Source organism: Culex pipiens, chromosome 2, assembly GCF_016801865.2.
Source record: "Culex pipiens pallens isolate TS chromosome 2, TS_CPP_V2, whole genome shotgun sequence".
NCBI classification, from domain to species: Eukaryota; Metazoa; Arthropoda; class Insecta; order Diptera; family Culicidae; genus Culex; species Culex pipiens.
The window spans coordinates 37128542-37145877 of record NC_068938.1 but is presented as its reverse complement, the minus strand read 5'-3'; the positions used below and the strand labels follow the sequence as shown (position 1 = coordinate 37145877).

The following is a 17336-nucleotide window of genomic DNA, read 5'->3' as shown; positions in this document are numbered from 1 at the left end:
GGAAGTGCTGCGTGTGGACACGAAGTTCTGATGCCCGACAACAACGTGTGCTGAGTGTGGCGCGGAAGGACTTTCGTTGGTCGGAAGCGTGGTGTTTGCGTACTTAAAAAAACTCACCAAATGTTTAGAAACCAATAGTGATTATATTGATATTTTCCCTAACGTAAACACACACATGCGGTCGGTTAACGAACCCTTCCTTTTAGATTTTTGACAGTCAAAAAGGTGTATTATAGGAAAGAGTAGGAGAAGCCAAAATAGATAGACTCCTTCGAGCCGGATTTGAACCAGCGACCTATGGATTACTGCGAATTGTTCGAATGTTACTTTGAACAATTGTATCATCTACAGTCCACCGCTCTACCAACTGAGCTATCGAAGGGGCGATGTATTTTCGTAAGTGCATTTCGTACGAAATCAAGATGCCCTTGTCTTGTAGCTTTAAAATGAACATTATCTTTCCCAACATCGAGATTACCAACTCATGAACTATCAACTTTTGTCGACATAATGTAATTTCGATAGTTCAGTTTGTAGAGCGGTGGACTGTAGATAAAATTATTGTTTCAAGCTATCATTTGATGAAGTACTCGCAGTAATCCATAGGTCGCTGGTTCAAACCCGGCTCGAAGGATATATTTTTTAGATCTTTGTTGACATTTCCTAAGTTTATGCACAACTCAAAAATTCAGGGACAATAATTTTGATTTAAAAAAACAGCAAAATGTGTTCAAAAATTCAAAAGCAGTTAGAAGTAATAAATATCCTTATCCTTATGATCACATTCTGTTTTTTTTTTGCTTTCTTGAAAATAAATATCCTTCGAACCGGATTTGAACCAGTGACCTATGGATTACTGCGGATTGTTCAAATGACAACTTGAACAATTGTTTCATCTACAGTCCACCGCTCTACCAACTGAGCTATCGAAGGGGCGATGGACTCTGGTCAATGCAACTGAACAAAATTTGATTTATTCAACTTTACCTTTTCCCATGATTCAAAATTGCAATTCATGGACACTCATTTTACCACAGGGAAAAGTGAACCTTCGATAGCTCAGTTGGTAGAGCGGTGGACTGTAGATGAAACAATTGGTCATACAAAATTTGAGCAATTCGCAGTAATCCATAGGTCGCTGGTTCAAATCCGGCTCGATGGATAAATTTTAAAACTTTAGTAGGATATTTAAAAGATTATGATAACTCCCTTTCTTAAATTGATTACAGGAGAACAACGCGTTACAACGTTTTGGAAATATACCACTTTTGGCTTCAAATGATGCAAACCATTATGTTAGACTAATTTTCTAAACGTTTTTCAAGTGATTATGTATGTGTATTTGAATAAAAATTCAAATTTGATGTTTCATTTCAAAAACTTACGTTTGTTTTGTAGAAAAATTTATTCGAGATTTTTAATTTTGTATATATTTATTCGAATGAAATTTTGTCCATGCATTCCTTATGTCAAAAGAAGCCATTTTGCATTGGATAAACATCCATACAATTTTTTGGGCTGGTTATACAAAATCGCCATGTGAATATTTAAAAATCTGTATCTTGAGAAGGGATTTTCTGATCGATTTGATGTCTTCAAAAAAGGTTTTGGTTATGATAAGGACTTTTCAGAAAATAGGTATGCCGAAAAAAATCCCGATTTTTTAATTTTTCTCTTTTAATCGCTAACATTTAAATTCCTTAAAAAAGTAATATTTTATGTTTGATTTTTTTATGTTCTAGGGGACTTTAAAAAATGCATCTTTTAGTGCAAAATCTGGTTTCAAAGATTTTAATTTTTGAAGAAATTGAGATTAAAAACAAAACGAAAATATTGTCAAACTAAATTTAAAAATATATTTTAGATGCAACATTAAATTTGCAGTCGTAAAGGATCGTAGTAGTCGTGGTGTGCGGGCGCGTTTATTTTTCGATCCGTCACGTATTTTAAAAAAATGTCCGGCTTATTGATTTTGCATAAAAAGAATTTGCCGTGAAGTGGAAGTATCTCAAGCTAAGAAGAATTCGAGATGGAGCTCACTCCGGAAGAAATCAGGGCTAGGTGGCTGCGGAAGCTGTTCAACGGTGACGGCGGCAGAGATGCCAAGGAAGCGGGGGTTTACATCGGAGTTTACGGAGCGGTTTGGATGATCCCAGAATTTGGTGAGAGCGTTCTAGTTATGTCCTTATTATTGTACTGCATTTCAATTTTAATTATATTTAACAACCAATGCCCACTACTTCATTCGTCGGTGAAGTATTCCATCAATCCCATTCCCCTTCCAAATCCGGATATCTTGGAGGTCGTCTAAGTTCTTAGGCATCTCTATAGGGTATCCAATAGGGTGCCCAGAAAAAATGACCCCCTGCTCCACAAGCGGAAAACGGTTTATTGGGTTATTTTAAGCATCTCTGTAAATTTTGAGCGAAATTGGTTGAGATTAACCCATTGATACCCGAGCCTAAAGTTGGTGAAAAAAATGTTTTTCATACAAAAATGACTATTTTAAATCGCTAATAACTTTTCAGGATCGAGTTTTACAGCTTTGGTATGTTCTACAAAGTTGTAGAGCATTAAATTTCCAATAAGAATCTCACTTTTGAGAATATTTGGATGGAAGTAGCGCACCGTGCAGACCAAACCGTAAGAAACTTGGGTTTTCCATACATTTTTTCGATTTTTCCCATACAAACTTCACCTCCGAGTATCAATGGGTAAATGATGAACGATTTTGCTCATATTTGGCCCAGAGTCCTAAAATTAGTCAAGGAACAATATTCAACTTGTGGAGCGTGGTTTTGAAAAAAAGTCCCATATTCTGGGCACCCTAGTATCCAATCATCACATCCCTCCCCCGCTGATCGTGAGGAGTCGACCAAAAGGGCAAATGAGTGGTAATGTGTCATTCGGCACATTCCTGACGCATTTATTTTCCTTATCGGCGCCAACCTAGCTATTGCGAGCTGTATGCTCGGCTAGAGTACGGTCAACTAAGCTAAGCTAAGCTAAGCTAAACATTAAATTTGCAGTCGTAAATATTTTGATAAAGTGTTCCGTTTTGAGATTTTTATTTTCGAAAAATGTTTTTTTTAATCTCCGTAGACAATTACTCATTTGTCAATTATCGTCCAGAGTAATAATTTGCTTAGATTACCTCAAAGGTGGACAAATTCAACTTTAAAGGAAACAAGGTCTGATTTTGTAATTTAAAATTGGATAATTTTTAGCTAGCTTATCTAAGATTAACGACCGGGCCAAAAAATGCCCAAAAATATAAATTACAACCTTCTGAAATGTAAGTCTTGATTTTATCATATTTTTTTTTAAATTGGTTGAGAAAAGTTCACACAGGGTTCTCTTTCTAACATTGAAAATCTGATCAATGGTTTTCAATTGAATATGGAGGGCTTAAAATAACTCATTTTTGGTGATACAGTCCAGACTCGATTATCCTAAGGCCTCTGAAAAAATTCACTTTGGATAATCGAATCACGCGATTTTTTTTCTTTGTCTTTTTTTTATTGTCGAGCTCAAGTATGACCTCTGAACTACTCTTTAGTATTTTTTTTATCGTGGTTCGATTATTCGGAGTCCCAGACAAACCTCCGGGTAATCGAACTTCGGATAATCGAGGCTTTGGATAATCGAGTCTGGACTGTATTCATTCTTTGCAAGTTAATATTTCAGCAACCAAATGTCGGGCCAACAAAGTCCAAAAAGCTAATTGTAGAGAATTTTCACAGCTTTTCGAATATATATATTTTTTTCAAAGGTGGACACTATTTTTATTTAAGTAAAAAAGATAATTTTGTTGAATGATTTAGCCTAAGAAAAGCTATAACTCAAAAATGGTGCAGACTCGATTATCCGAAGGTTTGTTGCCTATTAAGAAATAAAATGCATTTTTTCAATATTATATTACCGTTATTTTGGCCGCCATCTTGGATTTAAAAATTCAAAATCTTTTTAGCGTTGTTTTTTATAGTGTGAATAGTCCTAATCATAACTTTAAACGAAGACATCAAATCGATCAGAAAATCCCTTCTCGAGATACAGATTTGCGAATGTTTACATAGCACTTTTTCTATGGACAGCCCCCGAATTTGCATGTAGACTTGTGTGAAGAAACTAATTATGCGTAATGGCTTATTTGGACAGAAGGAATCGATGAACTTTCATACAAATCAAAATATACAAAAGTTATTTTTTTCGGAAAACTCGAGAGAACTGCTCTGCTTGTAAATTATATCCGGAACCGTCATCTGACTTATCGTTTGTTAGGTAATACAACAATTCTTCAAGATTGAAATTGACACATTTTGAGCCATTCATGTAAAATCCTAATCATTTAATGTATAGAATGCACGGTGTGCCATGCATTGTTTGCTAACACCGTGACACGACCAGCCCCTTTTCGTGGCGACCTAGAAAACGCAAGATCAGCCGCGATTGACTTTTCTGTCTATTTCAGTACCGTGTCGAACTATTCGATTTTGCGATCACTTCAGACAAAGTTGCAGAAACGCATTTCGATGTCGCGACAAAAAATGCTGCTTTTAAATGATGTCGATTTTCCTCAACTTTGATAAATATTTTATTTTACGATACCCCTCTTTTGCCAGACAAATCGCTTCAATTTTAGCTTGACCCTGGCCAAGGACGACGGCAAAAGGGTAATTTTATAGTTTACGCTGCTTTGCAGTAACACGCAATCCTTCAAGCGGAAAGGTCCTTACAGTTTTATCTTCATTTCGGTGTTGAAACGTGACAACACGTAATTTGCATAAATCCGGGCCAACTATAGAGGTGCAACTTTTGTTCGAAGTGCATTTTATTACCCCTTCTAAACGAGTCATGCCACTCTGCCCAAGGAAGGAAGAGGAGTCTCAACCTGCAAAACATCAGGCCGTTATTTCAACACGATTTTAAATTCCTGACCTGACAGTGCCGAGCTGACCTTGACATCTAACTGGCCGGAAACTTGCCAACATGTGAGAATGTGTTCACAGAGCGCGTGCTGCTGTCTCATTTGAAGAGCGGCCGCTGGCAAAAATCAAATCAAACTTACGCGAATGATTGATACAACTCACATTTGCGCGCCGCCGGAGGTCGTGTAAGGGTAGTGGTTCTTCGGTTTGTTTGTATACAGCAGCAAGTGCCAAATTCAGGACAGAAATTTAGGTGTCACCCCGACTTAGTCGCGACTACTAACTCGTGGCTTAGGCCACGAGTACCATAGCAAAACGACGACTTCGAGACTGGTTCCGGCGTCAAGTCGAGAGTGTGTATATTTTCGGCATGATCATCACGCACGTTACGCAACATACACGATCGATCCGACCCGAGTACTTATAACCTTGATATCGTTCAAAGACATCGCGCGCGACTTTAGCGTAGACATCTGAAGTAATTAATTAAAAAAAAAAGATTGCGCTGCTCCTTCGAGCCGGATTTGAACCAGCGACCTATGGATAACTGCGAATTGTTCCAATTGTTGTACGAACAATTTCAATTCCATCTACAGTCCACCGCTCTACCAACTGAGCTATCGAAGGCAGGTTACCTTTCCCGAACGTTGCACCGCATGCAATGATTGATTTTTGTCTGCGCCGCCGCCGCAAGGTCATCAGAAAACATGGAACCGCGATCGGCGATCGCGTGGAACTTGTTTTCGTTTTACCCTCCCCAAGCAGCTGCGGTCAGCTGATTCGGTAGACTTTTAAATTCACTCTACGTAAGGCAGCGGAGTGGCTTGTTTGGTTGAAAAAAATCACGTTTTTGAAGCCTTCGATAGCTCAGTTGGTAGAGCGGTGGACTGTAGATTTGGAGTGTCATTTCACGGGGCATCAATAGTAATCCATAGGTCGCTGGTTCAAATCCGGCTCGAAGGAGATTTTTTTAACTTTGACTCTTTTTTTCTTAATACAGTTGAACTCTATCTGTCGACATTGAAGGGATCGATGAACGAAATAATCAAAGTATGCTGATTGAAGGGATTGAAGAATCCATCGAAATAGGAAGATTTATCAACAAATCAGAGATCGACAACCAAGGAGTTGACTGTAAAACTATTTTGAAACATTGGTTTTGAAATAAAATCACTAATGTTCTAAATCTAAATGCCATTATTTCTAGCTCATACATTCTCTGGATTGATTTTTAAACTGTACTTAGAGGTCTGGACTAGTTTTTCATTCAAACCTGTCTGCTGTGGTTGTCCTATGCTGATAAGTTATGATAAAAAAGTAAAACCAGAAATAAATTACCCGTAAAAGCCTAATGTTAAATAAGTGGTCAGAAATCGACTCAATACAGTCATATTACTCGTTGTTGGATAGGTAATTGAAATGCCTTTCTAATGAGTCTAAAAAACATAAAATCTGGCAACTCTGTTCATGGGTGTGGCCACTTAAGTGATATTTTCGTTATTTTTTTTATGCCGAATTTCATTTATCTTTATAGAAACTCTAAAAATTCTTCAAAAAATAAATCTTCAACATTTTTTTTTTAGATTTTTAAAAAGTCTTTATATTGACTTTGTATGAAACTAACAAAATTTGAGAAAATTCTAGGGTTTAATTTGATTTAAAAAAATATGTGACTTTTTTTTATTGTTTTATTAAATGTCATTTTGAAAGGGGTCAAGTTTGGCTGTTTTTTTTAATTTTCAGGTTTTTTTGGTACTCAGTAAAAAATTAAGTAAATCTGGATGTTTTAAAAATTGTAAGGTTGAATATTACCTCATTTATGATGTAATATTACATCAATTTAGACTCAAAAGTAGCATTGCAATGGAAAAGTGATATACATGTTAACATATTTTGAGAGTTAAAATTACAAATTCTTTCTGAGATTCAAGATGTACTCATTCCTAGATGAAATATTACCATGTTTTTTAATGTATTATTCTATAGCAGAAAACGTTTAAACACATAAAAAATAATAATATGAAATAAATAAGAAGTCAACAGGAAAGAAGGTAAGAGGTGGCAGAATAGGCCAATAAGTTAATACAAATTAAAATACTAAAAATTAGACAAAAAATTAGATTAGTTTTTTGTACAACAAATGGTGCTCAAAATGACCTTATGGGGTAAATCGTGACAGTACATAACACAACAAATTTTACATATTATTTATGAAGCCTTTCCAGAATCATTAAAATTACATGTTTTAAATAAAAAAAATATTTGTATTGATAATTTGATTTTCAGAAGGTTCGTCGTAATTTAGGAATAAAATCAGCTCTCTATCCTTTGAACTTGAATTTGACTGTAATCGATGGCCATTATGATGCTTACCCTGCACTTCCGCCCGATGGATTTTTTTTGCTCTCGGCAAAGCAGCCTTTATCGGACAGGTTAATCCACTTAATCCTTGGTCTTCCTATCGGTTTATGCACACTTCATCCCACGCACTTGGTCACAATCACTAAACTATCGCTTTTCCCCGATTAATTTGCCGTTTTGCCAATTAAAATCAGCTCGTTTTCTTTTTATTGATTGGTGCTACAAAAAAGTGCGCCGAGTGACACCACACAAACGACGAGGTTCAAAAACTGACAACACCAACACAATCGCGATCTTCGTCGTGAGTAGTTGTAAACAAAACTTACGCACTTTTCGTGTTTGTGTTCGTTGCCGTACGGTACATTTGTTTACGTTTTGGCCTCGCGTGCGCGGGAATTTCGCAGCACACTCACACAGCTCCGCGAGCAGGGTGTAAATAAATCACGCACACTCGCTCCCGAAGAACGGAGATGTCAGTCGCGGGTGTTTGAAATTCTTTTTCTTTCCTGTCAGGTGGAACTTCTTTTGCGTTTATTTGGGTTGCACTTGCACAATTTTTCCCTACATTTTACAGCTTCTTGGCGAGCACACTCTGAAGGTTGAAATTCCGATAAAAAATATAAAGTAAAACGCAAAATAAACGCGCACTGCCGCGACAAACTTCCGCACCACAACTTGCTCAATCGCCGCGGTTTCAAAGATGGCAGAGAGAGTAAACTTTTTGAAAATAAATTCGTTTTGACGTTTCAGATTCAGCGCGGGAGCCGGGAGTAGGGCTGTGCCAACTCGCCCTGTGACTGAAAACTTAGTTTATTTTTTGTCTTTCGCAGAAATATAACCAATCTTTTCGACTCCCCCAGCAAATGTCAAATCAGTGCAAACTTGCTGCCTAATTTTTTTGGGGTCTGTTCCGGACCTAAGAGCGCCCGCTGCTGATGAACAGTTTCCAGCACCCGATCTGGAGAAGGTAAAGAGGGAGATCAGGAAGGTAAAGAATAACAGAGCTGTCGGCAAGGATCGGGTACCAGGTGAGCTCTTCAAATATGGAGGAGGGAAACTGTCGAGGGCGCTTCACTGTATGATTTCCAAGATCTGGAAAGGAGTAGCTACCAGAGGATGGATGGTGTCGTGTGTCTCATCTACAAAAAATGGAGATAAGCTGGATTGAACCGTGAGCAGCTATGGCAGATTATGCACGAGAACGGATTCCCGGATAAGCTGACTCGGCTGATCAAGGCTACCTTGAACACTGTGATGTGTCACGTGCGTGTTTCGGGGAAATTATCGGAACCTTTTTTACCACGCCGAGGGCTGCGACTTCGGTTTATGGGAGACCCTCGGATCGAGTGTAACGCCGCACAAAGGGTGTTGTTAACATATGAGCAATCAATGGAGTACCCGACGCGATTGGTAGTGAGCAATGTATTTCTTATGGAGCGAACTGTCAAACTACCACTCGAATCGGGTATTCCATTGTGAGTGGCATGACATTCTGAGTGTCTTGTTGAATATGAAAAACTTTACATTTTTGTGTCTGAGTGCCATGTCGTTTCTCTTTAGATTCTCTAACCGTTTCTCTTTAGATTCTCTAACCTTAAAGTGCCTAATAGAAAGTGAGGACAAGGCACTCAAAGTGCAATACCACTCACAGTTGGTCACTCAAATTTTACCAAGCGTTTAAATAAAAGGTGTTCATTTTTTGACAAATCCTATGGACAAAGGAGAGATTGTAAGCACCTTATGTGTAAGATCTTGGAGGTGCTCAATTTTTTGACAGAAAATCGCTGGGTTCTCAGTTTCTCGTGTCCCCACTTTCTATTAGGCACTTTACTCTAACCTGGGTCACATGTAACCTTGAGAAGTTCAGCCTCAGGGCTACAGTTATTGTTTACACAAACCTTATCCTAGCCGAGACACGGTAATCCATAATTTAACAGCCATCTGGTGTCGAGCTCTAAAACCATAAAACCGCGCGATATGTTTGAATTTTGAAAAAGCAACACGTGTTGAAGGGGCAGATTTTATTGGGACATGAAAAGTTGAATTTGTGTAGTTTGTATTGGATCAGAAATGAAAATGTAAAAACAAATTCCCAAAATTTAGATGATTATTTGTCCATCATAAATCGATTTTAACCAGAATCAATTTGATCAACATTCGCAGCGTGGCTCCGCCAGCGACCCAGTTTGCCAGATCAAAGCCACCGCAAGTCGTCCCCGAGAATCTGCTGCCGGGATTCTGGAGCCGAAATTCAAGGTTGTAATTCGACACTTCTTTTGCGTGAATCCCAGGGAAATGAAGAGTGCGCGAAAGGAGGATGATTTTCCCTCTGATACCATATAGCAGCTACCAGCAAAGCAAATAAATTAATTCGAAAAGAAAGGCAGCGAGGAGCGGGTTCAGAGGGTTCCTCGCGGGCGTAATTCAAGAGTTGAAAGAATGTTGTATTGGAAGATGCCGCGCCAACTCCTGTGAATGGGAACCTCAGCGGCAAATATTATTGATGATAGACCACGAGCTCTGGCGGCCCGGCGCAAAGCGCGACGGAAAATTAATAATCTCCCGAGTTATGATAGACAGATTTGCGGTAAGTTCTCGGCCTCTTTTTTTCCCTGGAGTTTGGTTAGTGCAGCCCTTCTGCTTCGGCCCCGGGGTTGGCTGGATGTTTATGTTGTGTATTTTGGATTTGAATAATAGGGAATCGTTCCGTTTCGTTAGACATCATAACACGGTGCGCTGGAAGAGGTTCAGCAGGGAATCCGAAAGGTGAGAAGAGCTCTCTGGCAAACAATACGGCATCGTCGTCGGCAGCTTCATCGTCAGCAGCAGCTTCAACAAAGTGCCCAGAGGGTACGTCCTCTGGCGTCTTCTTCGCGGTATGTATTGAGATGACGGGGTTGTTGGTAGCCGCTCTCTATTCACCAGACACTTTGAGGGCGGGTAATTTTCCTATTTTCTCTATTATTTAGTTTATTATCGGCGGCGAACGGCAGCACCGATACTTCGTCCAAACCGATAGTTCGGCGTCTTTCATCGCGCCGCGTCGGTTGACCTCGCTGGAACCTCTAGGGGGAAAAGGAGTGTTACGGAAATTACGGCTCCATTGAGCGAATAATTTGTTGAGAAAGGGGAATTTATGTACACCTATAGTTCCGTCACCTGGTTTAACTTTGTTGCGAATCGAATAAAAAAACAGACGTCATCAGAGAGTATTGTTTATGAATTTCGTGCCAAACTGGATCAACTTAAGTCCCGAGACATCGTAACGACATGAATCATGAACAACCTCTGGGGCAATTAAACCGGTTAATGTTCGGGCTCTAGTTCCACTTGGTAAGCTTCCATTTTCATTTCTGCTGGCTGCCGCCATCATGGTAAATGTTTATTCAACTTGCTGTCAGTTTAATGATCAATATTTTAATAGTTTTGACTCGGAAAATTACGTTCGAGGTTTAGTTAAGGTCGATGTTTTCTAACTGGGTTTTTGTTGACCAAACTTTTAAAGCTTTGGACCAATTCAAGTTAAATATGATTATTAAAAAAATCTACTCAACAATAACACATTCAACCAGTACCGTAGTTTAGTGTGTTAATGTCGAATCGTATTTTTTTTTTGAAAATAATCACATTCAACAACTCAAAAATATGGCACACTTTTTTAACTTAGTTAGCTGAAGTTATTTTTTTCAAAATAAATCCTGAAACTCATCCGTTCAAAAATAGCATGCTTAAAACTCGCCAAATTCATCATAAATCTGAACAATTTGATTTTTATAAAAGGAATATCTAAAACAATGCGTTCATTAATCGTTGTGTGTTTTTTCGTGTTTGATATTTTTTTTCTGATTAGTAATCCATTCTGATGAACCTGAGATATCATCAGTTAATCGCAAGTTATAACCTTATATAATATGACTTCCAGAAACACTTTACTGTTGATTGTTGGGAATGCATGACAGAACATGATAAAAAATATTGCAACATTGAAAAGTAGCTTTTTTTTAAAGTTATTATGTTTGGACGATAATTTTAATTGAATAATATAAATTAATTTGGATAAAAAAAAATTAAATTAAAAAGTAGATAATGTATATAATTAAGAATATTGATTTTGCAAAAAATAAAAAAAATGCGTGATCAACCCACAAGTTATTCCATAATGCTAATTTACATGTCGTCCATAAGTCTGCCAAAAAGGTTGTAAGTAATTAGTTTGCTTGAGATTTTGCAACAAAAAATCATGCACAAAAATTAATTGATAGTTTTGTGACAATCAATAATGGAAGTGTAAAACTAAGTGGAGGTATGGAGGTTTCTGATTAAAACCATATTCAAAATTACGCAGAACTTGCTTCTTTTTTTTCAGTGACAGCATTCATAATAGTATTTCAATTTTTTTCAACCATGCCATGCTTGTAATAAAATGTTGCTGTCGTTCAACAAACTCAGATTAATATTTATTAAAGCTTGTTTTAACGACCCAAATACCAACGCCGCTAAAAAAACTCGAACCACCCATGTTTTGTTTGCCCGTTCTGTGTCCTAGAAGTGCGCAAACTTTTTCAAAATGTTTCGACTTTTGGGCCAAGTTACGGCTGCCAGCTGAACCATTTTATTTCAAAAGTCAACGGACTCTTGTCGTACAGAAAATTTACTAAGTTTACCCAAACGGCCATAAAAGATGGTCGCGGCCCGCGACACATTTTTAATTCGTGCACTTAATCCAATGAAATTTATAGCGGCGACTTTAGCCGAATCTCAGGGGGACGACACGTGTTCGGCGGACATGTGGTGCTTCCGAGGTGTCAACGCAGATGCAAGCTGCAAACCCAAAGTCGGATTTGGTGCCCAAAAATGTGGCAAAGTATAAATAGAGCGGTAGCATTCAATGGCGGAGAAGCTGTCATCAAACCACACCTCTTGGCCCTGTGGTTTTGTTTGGTATCATTCGGAGATGATAAATTAAACATATTTTTTGGACTCAATAGAGTCTCGAACTTTTCCGTCCAAGACTCGTGCAGCCGACTGCAACTGCAACAACGGTCTAAGAAAACCGAAGACGAACTATTATTAGGTAAGCGACGACGACCAATCACCCAAAAGAAGCCTGACCGACAAAGCATTGTGTAGTTGCGGGTTCGTTGTCTATTGTTGGTCGAATAATGGCAAAGTTTCGGGTCTTCAGATGTCTTCGAGCCGTGCCGCCGGCCAAAGCTGAACTTTTCTGACTTTTGAAACTTTTCGAGGGATCATCTGCAGGTATTGTTTGAGGAAACTGTACGGTTTGTTACGAAGCTGATGCCGATGTGTCTTCATCCGAAGTTGATCGGTTACACCACAGGGGTGCCGCAATTGTCTCCTTGATATAGCTGTCATCAAAATTGCTGAAACTTGGGAAGGACTCGTTTTACTTTGAGGTTTTGTATGATTACTGTGCGAAATTTAACGAAGAACATGATAGCGTAAAAATAATAAATTTTAACCTAAAGGTAATATGCGAAAAAAAAAGTTTATTGTTTATTTACATACACAGAAAAAAAATGTAAATTTGGAAGGTGTAATTTTGGAAGGTTGAATATTACCTCTTTTATGATCTAATTTTACCTCAATTTAGACTGAAAAAGGGACATTACACCAGAAAAGTGGTAAAATTACACATTTCCAGAGGTAAAATTACACCTTTTTTCTGACATAAAAGATGTACCCTTTTCCAGATGTAATATTACCATGATTTTTTTTCTGTGTATTCAATGAGATTACACATCATATTTGAAAAAGCAGTATGCGTAATCTGCAATAAACGTCCCGAAACCATAAGCAAAAACTCTCCCGTGCAAACCCCTTTTGCTCTGAATCGAAAAACCGTGGCAGGGCGGCATTTGCTTTGGTACATTCGACACTTCGGCAACCCCCGGCGGCTTTAATTTTGGGGTTAATAAAGCTTCCCCGGTGTGCGAGTCGCAATACACTTCTTCCCTCCGATCTGTACGTTGGTTCTGAACCCGGGGCAAGGTATATGGCTTCTGTTGTCCTATCATTATTGGGATAATTTTATCCTGCCTACCCATTTCACTTGTGTGTCCTCGCCGCCGACGAAAGGATTCCTGCCTGCTTTCCGGGGTTTCGCGTTGCCAGAAAGGGGAAACTTGTGGGATGATACCGAGCAATCAGGGAATTGAAATGCTCTCTGCGCGGAAAGATGCAAGGACCAAATGCCGACACAGATTTCTGGTGCACAGTGGACTCCATTCTTTGAAGAAAATATTTCATAAATTAAATATTTTTGTTAAACTATTTTTTATATACTTTTGAATATATTGTTTAAAAAACAAAACAAATCAACAAATTTTGACCGCAAATCGTAATTTAAAATCCCACTGTGAGCGATTTCCTTGTGCGTTGAAAGTGTGACACTCTCCTTTTTTTATTAATTCAAAGAACATTTTTTTTCCTTCATTTTCATCCCAAGACTGCTGACTGGTTCCCAATTATCCTGTTGATGCCAGCGCACGGATATTCAATTGATTTGATGATGATGGCAGCGGTGCGGCGAGGTTGGCGGCTGCAATTTTGCGGAGAATTGAAAAGAAAGTAGCGCTCTGTTATTACACGTCATTTCACAATATTTTCGGATTGTTTTCAAACATCGGTCGGTTCCGCTAGTTTTGATCAAAGGGTTTGAGAGGTTTTTTTTTTCGCGGGGATGATTTTCAGCGAATGGTTTTATTATTCAGCTGGCATAGTTGTGAAGATGTGTTAGCAATGAAAGTTTTGACAAGTTTAAATTGAATTCAAATTGAAAATCTAATCAAAATCTTCTGAAAAAAGAAGAAAAACGAAATAAAATTGAAAATTTAACAAAAATGTTTTTTTAACTCAAATGATTGTTTATTTTTATTTTTATACAATGTTCAATTTAATTTCGTTTTATTGCTTTTGACCTTCTTGGTATTTTTCAAAAAGCTAAAAAAACCCTTAAAAATCGGCTCAAAAAATCAGGGTGCAAAAAAATGGAATCGATGGAAACGCAAGTGCAATCAGCTGAAATCAATTTATTAAAATGCATTTCTCTGCATTTAAAATCATTTTTAGCATGTTTGGGATTGTTCAAAAATAAAATTCAAAAATTTTAGAAAATTTTCGATGTGCAAAAACTTTTTTTTCACTGAAATTTTTTTTCGTCAAATCTTACATTTTTTTAACACTAATGATTGCAGTACAACTAAACTAGTGTAAAATGCATTTTAAAACATTTTTTTTATTTAAATGTTGAGACCATGGCTTGTTGTTCAAATTTTTATTTATTTTTTATTTGTTTGCCATCTCTCCCCCCTCGACCTCGGAAATTTCGTAATTAAAATACGCAACTTTTGGTACCCTAACATGTATAGGTCATCGCTGAAATTTTTAAGTTATCGCAGTTTTAGTGTAAAAAGTTGATTTTTTGCCGATTTCGTCATTTTCCTGTTTTTGCGCGTAGCACGTCGAAAAACTCAGTTTTTATTTTCAAAAAATCATATCTCGGAAACGTACGGTTTGACATCGCCAATTTTTGTTAAATTATGCGAAATTTTCCGAGGAATCCGATAAAAATATATTCAGACATAAGCTCTTTGGTCCAGACACGGTCCAAACGCCATTTTAAGTTTTCATACGACTTTTTCAAATGTTAAGCTAGATTTTTGAAACTTCTTACTATTTTTCTTAAATAGCCAAACTAATCACCTTTCTTTAGCGTCTAAGACAACTAAAATCGGATGAAATGACGCGGAGATATGATTTTTTAAAAAAAGTGGTTTTTGCGAAAAATTACGAAAATTGCCATTTTTTGAACCACCCTAGCACGATGTAGGTCACCCTAATGGCCAAATAAAAAAAATACGGGTCTAATTATTTTGGCCAAGGAACCCCCAAAAAATTTTTGAGCTCGATCGGAGAACTTTTTTTTCGGTTTAGGCTCTTTTCAAATGGAATTGCTGAATAATAATAATAACCCAACTCGACATTTTTGAAGTTGATGTCAGTAAACCCTTCAGTTCCGTCAAGGTATGAAAGATTTGGGCTCTCTGAACACGCTCCAATCGACAGAATTGAATGTTAGTGGATTCCCTGCTAAGAAGTAATTATTTTAAATTTTGGGTATAAATTATATGGATTTATTTTAAGCAACCATGCGCACCCACGTTTTTGTATGAGGGTAACCCAAACCAAAAATTCAATTCTGTCGATTGGAGCGTGTTCAAGGAGCCCAAATCTATCATATCTCGGCGAAACTGAAGCGCTTACTGACATCAAATTCAAAAGTGTCGGGTTGTGTAATAATAATGAATAAGAAGAAAAATATTCCTGAGATGATTTTTTTTAAATTCAAGATGGCGGCCAAAATGGCGATTATAAAATTTTAAAAATGCATTTTAATATTTAATAGGCAATCAACTATTCAAAAATGTCTAAAATGGGGTCGCAGAACTCGAATTTGATGTCAAAACAAGAAAAAGAAAAAACGATTATTTTTGTTCGTGATTCAATGATCAGAAGTCCAATACAAACCTTCTGATAATAGAAATTCGGATAATCGAGGCTTCGGATAATCGAGGCTTCGGATAATCGAGTCTGGACTGTATTTACATTTTCTGATTATTCTTCAGTTTTTTTTGAATGTCAGTTTTAAATTGGTTTAATCCATAAATACAAGCGCACTCTACAAAAAAAAACACCACAAGATTACCCCCTAACCAGTACCAGGTTTTGTCAGTAGCAACATTACCTTTCATCATGAATTCACACTCCACTCGCACCATCACACTGGGTGTTGCTCTGCTGCTGCTGCCATGCGTTCCACGATGCGGATAATGTTTTATTATGTTTTAATTTACGTTCCACACCGTTGAACGCAGAGGTAACAACGACCAGCAGCTGCCTTCTTCAGCGCAGCATTCGGCGAAGGTAACTGTGTAACAGCATAAATTCAAGGTGTGAAAATTAAGGGCGGAGTTTGATGGCTGGGGTGCAACTTTGGTGTGTGTGTGCAGAGAGCGACGAATTTCCAGAGAAACTCGCGCGAGCGCGAGATTTTCTCTCGCGGAACAGAGAGAGTCGAATCGGGAGCTAATAAAGACATTATTCCGCTGTATTTAGGTGTGTGTGAGTGAGGAGTTGGCGCAGAAGTTGTTGTTGATGAGGAGGGAAGTTGCCACAGTTTGGAGGGGCGATGGGTGCGATGAACATGCAGCAGCAACAACAACAACAACAACAACACATTTGTGCAGCGCAGAAGTAACAACATTACGGTATTATGGAACATTAAACGGGTTTTGGTGCAAATGCTTGGTGGTGTTGGTTGGTACGGGTGTTTTGCAGGTCCTAAAGCAAGGGAACATTCATGGGCCTTCGGTAAGTAGGGGTAAATGTGCGTCAGTTAACTTGATCATTTTTATGTTGGATGGACGCGTGCTGGAGTAACAAAACTGATGTGAATTGTTTTCGTTAGTGGTGTGAGAATTGTTTGTTTGTTGCAAATGTGCTGCGTCTTATGTTACGGTACAAAAGCTGACGTTTGATGGGAATAGCAAATTCAAGAACAGCTGTGATACAACATGTTATTTTGGTTTTAAATTCGAAATCGGCGACCACATTTCAATAAAATTTGAGAGGTTAATTGGCATTTAGAATGAAGCAAATGAATTTTATCAATATTTAAAAACCGCCATTTTGGCTGCCATCTTGAGTTGTCAAATTCTAAATCACGTTAGAGTAGTTGACAACGAAAAAAATAAAATTGTGATTCAATTATCTGAAGACAAAATATTTGAGGCCTTCGGATAATCGAGTCTGGACTATATTAAAGTTCATTATTACAGTCCAGACTCGATTATCCGAAGACTCGATTATCCCAAGTTTCGATTATCCGAAGTTTGATTATCCGAGGGTTTGTATTATTCCAACTCCCGAATAATCAAATCACGAACAAGGAAAAACAATTTTTTTATTTAAAATTAGAGTTAGGGAACCCCATTATAGTGAAATTTGAATAATTGTTTGCTTATT

General features: G+C 37.8%; 5 non-coding genes across 5 annotated transcripts; 2 read left to right on the top strand and 3 right to left on the bottom strand.

Annotated features, from left to right (window-relative positions):
• Positions 1 to 267: 267 nt before the first annotated feature.
• Positions 268 to 382, bottom strand: Trnay-gua (transfer RNA tyrosine (anticodon GUA)). Its single transcript has 2 exons — positions 346 to 382; positions 268 to 303 (listed from the first exon to the last, which is right to left on the bottom strand). It is a non-coding gene; the product is annotated as a tRNA-Tyr (tRNA).
• A 436-nt stretch (positions 383 to 818) lies between these two features.
• Trnay-gua (transfer RNA tyrosine (anticodon GUA)) lies at positions 819 to 933 on the bottom strand. Its single transcript has 2 exons — positions 897 to 933; positions 819 to 854 (listed from the first exon to the last, which is right to left on the bottom strand). It is a non-coding gene; the product is annotated as a tRNA-Tyr (tRNA).
• A 115-nt stretch (positions 934 to 1048) lies between these two features.
• Positions 1049 to 1162, top strand: Trnay-gua (transfer RNA tyrosine (anticodon GUA)). Its single transcript has 2 exons — positions 1049 to 1085; positions 1127 to 1162. It is a non-coding gene; the product is annotated as a tRNA-Tyr (tRNA).
• A 4275-nt stretch (positions 1163 to 5437) lies between these two features.
• On the bottom strand, positions 5438 to 5555 carry Trnay-gua (transfer RNA tyrosine (anticodon GUA)). The gene is made up of 2 exons: positions 5519 to 5555; positions 5438 to 5473 (listed from the first exon to the last, which is right to left on the bottom strand). It is a non-coding gene; the product is annotated as a tRNA-Tyr (tRNA).
• Positions 5556 to 5784: 229 nt separating this feature from the next.
• Positions 5785 to 5891, top strand: Trnay-gua (transfer RNA tyrosine (anticodon GUA)). The gene is made up of 2 exons: positions 5785 to 5821; positions 5856 to 5891. It is a non-coding gene; the product is annotated as a tRNA-Tyr (tRNA).
• The last annotated feature ends 11445 nt before the right edge of the window (positions 5892 to 17336 follow it).